General features: G+C 39.0%; 1 pseudogene; it reads left to right on the top strand.

The window, feature by feature from the left end:
• Window positions 1–469: 469 nt before the first annotated feature.
• LOC131873694 (LEAF RUST 10 DISEASE-RESISTANCE LOCUS RECEPTOR-LIKE PROTEIN KINASE-like 1.2) lies at window positions 470–1,652 on the top strand (annotated as a pseudogene).
• The last annotated feature ends 9,527 nt before the right edge of the window (window positions 1,653–11,179 follow it).

The raw sequence follows: 11,179 nt of genomic DNA, 5'->3' as shown, positions 1-11,179 counted from the left end.
AAATTCCTGTAGGGGAAGAATTACAAGCTCGAGGGTTCCGAATTAAATGGATACCTAACGAAACCTGCACTCTTTGCGAGGTTAATGGCGGGTTTTGTGCATATCACATCAATTCGACGCAGATTAATTGCGATCAGAGTAAGAGTGAGTATCGATTCCTTTTCTAATAAATTTAGAAAAAACACTTTATGGATCTATTTTTGAAACATATATACTTGTTTTACCAAATTTCTCGATATTATTTTCGTAAAATTTGGTCACAAGAGTTGTGTATGTGGCATTGCAGGCAAGTCCCAAACCTGGAAAATTATTCTAGGTGAGCATCCCTGAGCATAAGATCTCTATCATTTTTTATTTATTTGGTCGAAGGATTCCGTTTTCCTTTTCAGTTAGACTTCATATTTCAAATAAACTTATCTCATCTGTGCATTCGACTGTAGGAGCAATTGGAGGCACTGCGCTCGCAAAAGCAGTAGTGGCGTTCTTCATTTATAAGATGAGAAGGAGAAAAGCATCTCCCACCCAGGGGACTAGCGATTTCAGCCATTATCAAGGAACCGAAATAGAAGGGGGTCAGAAAGGCTACATGTTAGGTACTTTGCGCATATTTTCTTATCAAGAACTTCAACAGGCCACAAAATTCTTCGACGAGCAGAACGAGCTTTGAGACGGCGGGTATGGCGCGGTCTATCTGGGCAAACTTGAGGACGGACGAGCTGTAGCAGTGAACAGACTTCATCAAGAAAACTCCAGAAGATTTGAACAATTTATCAACGAGGTACAAATTCTATCTCATCTTTACCATCCGAACCTTGTTCGCCTTTACGGTTGTACAAGGCCGGAGAGTCCGATTCTGCTGCTTGTTTAAGAATATGTGCCAAATGGAACCCTGTCCGATCATCTGCATGGAAGCCGACGAAGCCTGAGAGGAATACCTTGGGGAACTCGTTTAAAAATTGCCCTACAAACAGCCCAGGCCTTGGCGTACCTCCACAGCATTGAGCTGCCCATATTCCATAGGGATGTAAAATCAAATAACATTCTTCTGGACGAACATTTGGGGGCAAAAGTTGCAGACTTTGGACTTTCCAGACTGGTGCCGGTGAATGTCTCCCACGTCACAACTGCTCTGCAAGGCACGCCAGGGTATGTTGATCCAGAGTACCATCAATACTTCCAGCTCACTGAAAAATCTGATGTGTACAGCTTTGGGGTTGTTTTGGTTGAGATCATCTCTGCCAAAGTAGCCGTAGATACGAATCGAAATAGAAACGAAATTAGTCTAGCTAATATGGCCACAGACAAGATCAGAAGAGGTGTTTTGGATGAATCGGTGGATCCTGATTTGAAGATTGAAACCAACCATGAGGTTAAGGCCATGGTTGCTACAGTTTCTGAATTGGCCTTTGAATGCCTCGCAATAGAAAGGGATTTCAGACCATCCATGAAAGAAGTTGTTGCTCGTCTCGAACAAATCACGGAAATGCTGCAGCAAAGCATAGAATCTTCGAAGCTCACGAGCATCTCGCCCACAGCCTCTCCACTTTCAGTACCAATCATGGATTCAGACAGGAGTTGACAATATTGGGTTCCTTTGTCTTTGTAATTTGTATAGACATAAGCCATCTATGTTTTTAATGTTTCTCAATATACGTATGAGGAACATATAGACCAATAATTGTTTCCGCTGTATAGTAGAGTTCTTATTAATTAAGGTACCCATTCCAGAGAGTTTGAAGATCGACCTCTTTTGTTTTGCATATGCTGCGGAGCAATCAGTGAACTTATTTGGTTATTATTTTAGAGATTTTAAATCGAATTGGAAAGAGTTTTTCGACTAACAACACATTGAAAGACTTTGATTTGTATTTATCGAGAAGGCTTGGATTTGTAATATAAGACCCCTTGGGATACGAAACCCACACTAAATCAATAAAATATCTCTCATTTAATGTCACCGCCGAAAGTAATGTAAACTTGAATTTCGACTTCGCACAAATCTCTTCTAACAGAATGGTCATTTTAAAAATCCAATTGGTCTCTTGACCACGCGTGCCAAAACAATTAAAGCCAATAAAAGGAGTCGTACGACAGATGCGGATACAAGGCCAACGTTGGGTTATGCCTTTTGTTTGTGGGGACACCCCATTTTTTTTTGGGTGTGAAATAGAGGCAGTTTTTGTGACCCGCGGCTATCCAGGACCTAAATGACATGGTGTATAGGGCAAGTGTTTCTTTTGTATGTCTGTACTTTAAGATGTTGCATATACGATCCCGTTTCTGAATAATTAAATTTAAATAATTAATTATTTAGAACTATTAAAATTAGTATAAACATTGAACATATTTTTCTAATAATGATGAGACACATCAAAATAGATTACTATTTTGACATGTAAAACGTTACCAAATTTAAGGTAAATAGAAAAAGTCTTTTGTTAACACACACACATCATTACAATCTACCTCTTTTTTCAATTGTAGAATGCCTCGACATTAAAAATATTTAAATTTAAACAAATAAAATATTTAGTTTGAATTTTGATATAGAATTTTGTGATAAATCATGTTAATTGGCTCATCAAATTATTAAAGTTTTAAAAATAATTATTCAAACATCTTAAGTATTAATCGCATAGGTTAATTCTGCATAGGTTGACTCTACATGCCCTAAAATATGTTTAGGGTCTGGAGTTCCTCCTTGCTGATCATATATATTGAGTTAATTCGGATATCCTGACAATGTTTTTAGCCATAGCGCTCTCCATGGGAGAAATGAAAGCGGTAACAGAAATATTGTGTCATCGTATTTTTAAAGAAACTTTTCTAGGTGATTTGGATAGAGTTTTGCTGTCAATGGACAAAAAACTAACAATTTCACACCTTGGACAATATTTCGTTGTTGAAACTGGAACAGGGGAGGTGACAAGGCTTCCAATTCTTACTATATCGAACCAACAGAGCTTTGAGGCAAGAGAATTTTGAATTAGAAGGGGATTGGATTTTCTCAAGATAGCAATGGGATTTTTGGAGAAGGGTTGGGCAGAGAGAGTCATAGGCAATGATGTCAATGAAGACAAAGCTTGGGTGTGGAAATACAAGCATGACGAATGTCTTGATGGTCTAGGAAGTCCGGATTCCAGTGAGGAAGATGAGGAGGAGCTGAGCTTAGAGCAAGTGGAGTGGCTCTCAGAGGCAATACAATGTGCTCAACGACGATCTCTGACAACTATCTTAGATTCAGGGGACTGATGCAAGGAAATCTTTATTTTTTCTCGTAAGCAATATTACTCTTTGTTCTATACCATTGCCAATGTTGTCTTGTTATAATCTGGACATAATAGGCTCCTTTTTTGTTTGCTACTGTGATTAGATATGGGTGTTTCGGCTAAATGGCCTCCCCTATTTTGTTTGGTTTCTCAAAAATTCTGTATGGACTTTTTAATATTTAATAGGCTTTCTAGCTTTGACCACGTGTGAATCTTAATTTGCATGTAAACATAATCTTCACAAAAATTGACACTAGGAATAGATGTTAGTCTTGATGTTTGCAACCTACATATGAAAAATGATGATGTTGATAGACACTACTTAAGAGTTTGTTAGGCAACGTATTTTCACTTTTTGTCAAATTGTGATCAAATGGCTTCATACGAATAATCAAAGACAACAAGATAATAGGATTGCGATGCAATAATAATGGTATATGATGTTTCTTAAGTGATGATGCAAATTGACATGTAAGCTTGTGGATGGATTGATATAATTTGGGGTTTAGCATATTATACATCTTAGTAAATAATTTAATGAATTTCATTCTTAAGTTGATGTAAAAACATGGGTAAAAATGTTTGACCTTAGGATCATAATTAGCTCCAAGGGATTCCCTTATAAAGAAATACTCTATCACGTGCATGCATATTGGAGGTTTTGACATAACTAGAATGTGACTGAATATGTTGCTTTAGTATTGGGAGAAAGGGGATAATTTAATTAATGTGATAGGCTAGGTATTGGGCATTGTGAATTGTGTATAGAAAAGGGTGGCATGTTTATAAGTAATATTTCAGATCCTCTAGAGCAATCAAAGGAAATGCAATTTGTTATGTGGGTGTTGTTAAAGGGTGATAAAGTCATTTTTCTACATCATAGAGTCTTGTCCAGAGATGTCTACATAATTTTAATTCTAATGTAGTAATAAAAGAAGCAATTGTCACACCAAGATCATGTATATATATTATGAACCTATTCAAAAAGTTTAAAACAAATTATTAGATACCTTTTGATAATATTATGATAAAACTTACAAAAAGAATAATCACATATTTCTAAAATCATTGTATTTTAATTTAAATTAATACACCTATTATGATTTAAATGTTTATTATTATAGATTCATTATTAGAATTGAGTGTTTCTAAATCAAGCTCCCTGTAGGGGGGTGTCTTATGGCTGGTCTAATTCATACTCTTTTGGTTTTGGTGTGAACTATTGGTAGCGACCAATATAAATTTGAGGCATATTCACTTCATGATCACAGAAAAGCTGAAGCGTAGGGTCACCGCAGCCTTTGTTCTCTCCGGAAAACTTAGTCCCCGCATTTGAAGTTTGGACAAGCTCGAGATGAGAAAGCGAAGCATGATATGAGTATTCTGAAGTTAAGAAAGACAAAATGTAGGTGGTATACAGGGGCACATCTATGAAGAAGTAATCCCTCCATTTTCATCTAATTTACAAGTAGAAATGAAGGAACGTGATAACCAGTTTATTAGCAGAGAAAGAGGTGGGAGAAAGCCAAGAGAAGAACGAGGCGCAAGGTAAAGCATAACAAAACTAACCCAGTCAATACGCCAATTTGCCCCATTATTTCGTGGAGACAAATTTAACACGAATTTCCCATCAATTTCGATTGTCTCTTTCTGCCATTGTCACATGTACTAGTAAGAAAATTCCATGCGCTTTGTTTGAAGGATCAGAGTCGTGCATAACAACACAAAACATTAGAATTCAACGAAATGATTGACAAGTTTTAAGTGTAGCCTTTTAACAGCGCTTGAAGCTCTCAGATCCATAGAATTTATGCTTCCTAAATGTCTGGATCTTTTTACGAAAATGACCCTTCATAAGAGTTTAAATTGCAGCGAATCCATAAAAAATGTGGGTGCTGAGTGTTTAGATTATCATTATTTCAATTAGATGATGTGAGGTTTTTTCCTTGGGAAAATAAAATTTATTAAAACTTACAATCAATTTCTATTCTGATTATTGTTGTACGGGAATCTATGAAGTCGGCTTGATTGAACAAATTCTACGAAATTTCCTGGCTTTTTTTCATATGCAAAGCGACCAACGTATTTGACTTAATCAATTTACGGAACAAAATCTCAATCTTTTGATGAAAGCCTTTAACCATTATAAAGTTAAGATTATGTAGAATGTGTAAAGGAAAATAACAAATTAATAAAATAGGTAGAAATAAGTATGAATTGATTTGGATTAAATAAATTAGAATTAAAGATGTTGGTGTAAATAAATATTCATTTTGGATATTATTACACTTTACTTAAGTTAATTTAGGATTATGCATCTCTTCGTAGTTTGGATTTGAGACACTTAGGGAAGTGTGCACATAGGGATAGAGCTTGTAGGAGAAATTCCACCTTTTGTGATCTTATTTTGCTGTTACACTCTACATTCGGTGGGTCATCCACCTCTTGTGGAATATTATATTATTTCTCCTACCTACCCCTAGTATTTCTTACCCACCCTTGTTTCTCATTGAGCCACATGTCATATTTGTGTGCTCATACATCCATATGGCCTTGCCTATATATGCAGGCCTATATTCATTGTATTGGTTAATCCAGTTGATCATTTTTGCATATTGATGAGAATACAATTTGTTCTTGTCATTCTATTGTCTCTTTTTATGCTTTTCATTGTGCCCTTGATTTTGGCAAAATCCTACATGGTATCAGAGCTATTGGAGCTTCATTGATTAGTTTTTTGGAGACATTTTGGAGGCTTCTATTTTTGGATTTGGGGATCTTCATTTTTTGGGGGCTCCATACAACAATTTGGACATCACCGTTGAATCTGAGAGGCCGTTTCCATAAATTTCGACTATAAAGTCGACCTATTTTGGTGAGAATTTTTTTTTCCCCATTTGGGTTATTATCATATGGATTTCAAAAAAAATTTAATTATTTTTTTTCCAAAAAAAAAAGGAAAATTTTCAGAAAAAAGGCGATCATTTTTTTTTTGAAAAAAATTCGAAAAAAAAAATAAAAAAAGGCAATCAAAAAAAAAAAAAAAACTTTTTTGGTTGTTTGGGGGTTTGCAGACCCCCCCGTACTCTATCGTTTGTAGGGTGCGCCGCCCGTACTTCCCGGTCTCTGCGCTCGCTCCGACTGTGTACCTTGTCGTACTCCCACCAGTCCATCCACCGACCGGGCCCTACCGCTGGTCAACATCCCGTCGACGACACCTATCCTCCCCGCCACACAGCGACCGCTCACCCCACTGCCGCCTGAGCAGGTCCTGCCGGCCGCCTCACTTTTGCAGCCGGCTTCCCTAGGCTTCCGGCCCGCCTCCGGTGACCCCAACCCACTGACGTCCACTAAACCGACGGACCCGTGTCTGCCATGTGGCAAGCGGCCACTAGCCCACGGTCAACCTCCGTATGCACAGTCACTGTGCCTTGTCAGATCCATATGCCCTGTTAGATCCGTAAGCCCTGTCAGATTCGTACGCCCAGTCAGCTGCCCAGTCAACAGTCCGTATAGTACAAATGCCCAGTCAGCAGTGAGGCAAAGTTTTCGTGATGGTCATACAACCGTAAAATTTAAGACAGTGAATTGCTGACGTCAGCGCCACATCAACAATTTTAAAATTTTTTTAACTCCTCTCCATTGAGCTTTTCAGTTTTGCAGTCCAACTTTGAAAGGCCATATCTTGCTCATTTTTGCTCCTTTTTTGGTGCAATTTTTTTTGAAATGGGCTAAAATTTTGTGATCTTCACAGTGGTGTGGTTCTTTTTTGATTTTAGTGCACAATTTTTTTTGGAATTTTCAGATTCTCTTAACTGTGCCTGTCCAATCCTCAATTCTGCAACTTCAAAGGCCTCGTTTGAGCTCATACGACCTCCTTTTCAAGTGCCTTTTTTTTTAAAGTGCATATTTTTTTGTCTACTTTCATAATCTATGATCATATTTCAGAGATTTTGAGTGGAAATTGTACTTTCAGATATTGGTCTTATTTGGCCTATTAGGTACTTGTAAATTGCTTGGATCTTAGTTAGATCTCTTACATTATCAGTTTGAGTCTCTTTTGGTTTTATTAAGGCAATTGTAAAATTGTAATCAGAAGTCCACTTTGCCATCTTTTGCAAGTGGTCCATTGTATACGCACTAATTATAAAGTGCCAAATCATCACTTTTGGGGGGGGGTTTCTTTGATTGAGTGAATTTGGGGGGGGTGTCTTGTGTGATTGTGCCTCTCTTTGTGCTCTTTCCATTTTTGTTGTAATGAGTCCTAATAAATTTCCACCTTTAACTCCACATAATTATGCATCATGGAAAATTAAAGTCTGGAGTAAATTAATGGAAAAGGGTCTCACACATTACATAGATGGAACAATAATAGCACCACCTGATCCTAAGGCTGATCCAAATGCTCAATTAGAATGGCTCACAAAGAATTGCATGGCTCTTGGAACCTTGTGCAAGTATGTATCAGATGACCTCATTTTTCACATTGAGAAGTGTAAAACAATCAAAGAGGCTTGAGATATGTTTCAGAAATTGTATGGTCAAGTTGATGAAATCAGAGGCTATCAGATTGACAATGAGCTCACCAACTTGGATCCCAAGAGTTTTGATACAATCCAAGATTATGTCACCAAAGCAAATGAGCTAAGAGCAAAGCTTAAGGATTGTGGAATTGACAAAAAGGATGCTCAGTTGATATTCAACTTGTTGGACAAGCTTGCACTAGAATATGCAGCATTTGTGTCTAGCTTCCAAACTCATCATTTGACAGTGGGGAGTTCTTATGTTATGCCTTCATTCGATGCTTTCACAGAAATGTTGATATTGGAACAATCTAAGTTGTTGAACATGGGGCTTCTCAAGTCTTCAAAGTCCAACGCTTTGGTGGCTAATCAAGGGAATCAAGGAAGTCAAGGCAAAGATTCCAACAAGAAGAATAAGCACTCTAAGTCTAAGCCACACCAGGAAAAAGGACAATCATCCTCTCCATCACAAGGCGATTTTTCATCCTCTTCCAAGAAGGGGACACCACCTAAGAAGGATAAACCAACTTGTGCATATTACAAGAAGTATGGTCATGATGAGCATCGATGCCACGCAAAGCAAGTTGATGAGTTAACTAATCTTCTTAAGAAAAACAACATCAACTTGCCATCTACCTACACAAAGAAGGATTCATCTCCTTCCTCTTCCTCACAATCTAAGGGAAAAGGGCAAGCATTTGTAGCTACAACAGGTTCTTCACAGTGATAGATACTTGACTCGGGTGTCTCATATCACATGGGTTCTACAAAGGAGCAGTTTTCTTCATTGGAGCCATCTAAGGTACCTCACATTTACATAGGTGATGATACACAAGTAGAGGTTGAAGGGAAAGGTTCAATTGACATGGATGATGGAACATTTGAGAATGTTCTCTATGTTCCTAATTTGTCTACCAACCTTCTCTCCATCTACCAAATCACTCACTATGGGAATGGGAAAAAGGTTGAACTTACACCAGATTCAGTTGTGGTAAAGGAACTTGATGATGATGCCTTGGTAGCAGTGGAACAAGTCAATGACAACTCAAGGCTTTATTCATTCTCCCACTTTGTGCCAAGTTCACCTTCTAGGGCCTTGCTTACTCATTCAAATTCAGAAAGTAAGCTATGGCATGAGCGGTTTGGTCACCTCAACTACCACTATCTTCATTAGCTCAGCACTAAAGACATGGTCACAGGTCTACCTCGAATTAGTTTTTCAGAGGGTGTATGTTTAGGTTGTTCCATGGGCAAGTATCCCGAAGAGAAGTTTGATAAGGGGAAAGCTTGGAGAGCTTTGGAAGTTCTTCAACTTGTTCATAGCGATGTAGCAGGTCCATTTCCAACACCTTCATTTAGTAAGGCCCGCTATGTTCTTACCTTCATTGATGACTACTCTCGCTTCACTTGGGTCTACTTTCTCATTGATAAGAGTGAAGTATTTGACAGATTTCAGGACTTCAAGACTTGTGTGGAGAAGCAATCAGGGAAAGTGGTCAAGATTCTTTGCACAGATAATGGAAGGGAATATGTGAACAAAATACTTGAGGATTTTTGTATATTTGAGGGGATTGATCTTTAGCATTCTGTAGCATACACTCCACAGCAGAATGGGGTTGCAGAATGCAAGAATAGAACTCTCAAACAAATGGCTAGTTGTATGATACATGCACGTTCTCTTGATCCTTCCTTTTGGGTAGAGGCTATCAGTTGTGCCACACACATCCAAAATCAGGTTCCTCAAAAAGCTTTGTAAGGTATTACTCCTTTTGAAGCCTGGGCTGGTAGGAAACCGATTGTGAGGCATTTCAGAGTCTTTAGGTGTCCAGCATGGGCTCGCATACCTCTGCAGAAACGCAAGGCATTGGAACCTCAAAGTTAGCCTTGCATATTTGTTGGATATTCTGAGGGTGTTAAGGCATACAAATTGATGGATCCAAAGACACATGAGGTTTTCATTGAGAGGAGTGTTCACTTTGAGGAAAGCTCTCCTAGCTTAGCCTCTCTCCCTCCTCCACCTTCCTCCATTGTGGATAGTGATGTTAGTGATTCAGATGATGAGACTCCTTCAACTCTGACTCGCAGGGTTACACCTCCGCAGTGTCCACATCATGCAATTGAGGAGCCTCGTTCTCCACCTCCACCTAGACCTCGTTGGGCTCAACAGACACTTGAGTCCATGGGTTCTCTTGTTGGGGATCTTTCAAATACACAGAGAACTCAATCACAACATTAGTATCTTCCACATGCATTCATTGCTACCACTTCCGATCCATAGACATTTAGGGAAGCAACAGGGGTTCCTGAGTGGGACCAAGCTATGGAGGAAGAGTATAGTTCCTTGATGAAGAACAACACATGGGATTTAGTCCATCTCCCTAAAGGAAGAAAGATGGTTCAATGTAAGTGGATCTATCGGACTAAGTTTGCAGCAGATGGTAGTGTGGATAAGTATAAGACTTGGCTTGTTGCGAAAGGTTTCTCTCAGGTTGCAGGTGTTGACTATACTGAGACCTTTGCACCCTTAGCCAAGATGAACTCCATTCATTTGACACTTGCTATTGCTGCAACTCATGGTTGGGTTGTACATCAGATGGAGGTGAAGAGTGCTTTTCTTCATGGTGATCTTGATGAGGAGATTTATATGGAGCAGCCACAGGGTTTCATCTAGGATACTTCCTTGGTTTGCAGACTAAGGAAATCTCTCTATGGCCTTAAGCAGGCCCCCAGGGCTTGGTACGCCAAGATGGATTCCTTTCTTCTCTCCGCAGGGTTCACCGGGTGTCATTCCGATCCGAATGTCTACATTTTGCAACAGGATGACTCTCACTTGATACTTGTGCTCTATGTTGATGACTTGATCATTACAGGGAGTACTTCATCTATCATTAGCAGGGTCAAATCTGCTTTGCATGACAGATTTTCTATGACTGACTTGGGTCTTTTGCACTACTTTCTCGGGATAGAGATTTCACAGTCACCTTCTAGGATTACACTATCATAGCCCAAGTATGCTCTTGATCTACTTACACGCTTTCATATGGCTGATTGTAAGCCTACCCTGACTCCCTTTCTTTCAGGAGTCAAGCTTGAGGCTCATTGTTCTTCTCCACCAGTTGATGCCACTTTGTATCGTCAGCTTGTGGGTAGTCTCATCTACTTGACCCATACATGCCCTGATATTTCATTTGTAGTTGGCATGGTTTCTCGCTTCATGCAGGAACCACATGAGCTTCATTGGAAAGTCGCCAAACGCATCCTTCATTACATCCAGGGTACACATCACTATGGGATTCACTATGCAGTAGGCACAGGACTTCGCTTGGTTGGTTACACAGACTTTGATTGGGTTGGTGATCTTGATGATCGTAAGTCTACCTCTGGTTA

This window comes from Cryptomeria japonica, chromosome 2, assembly GCF_030272615.1.
Source record: "Cryptomeria japonica chromosome 2, Sugi_1.0, whole genome shotgun sequence".
NCBI classification, from domain to species: Eukaryota; Viridiplantae; Streptophyta; class Pinopsida; order Cupressales; family Cupressaceae; genus Cryptomeria; species Cryptomeria japonica.
Note: the sequence above shows the minus strand (reverse complement) of the source record. Positions and strands in the feature narration are given on the sequence as shown.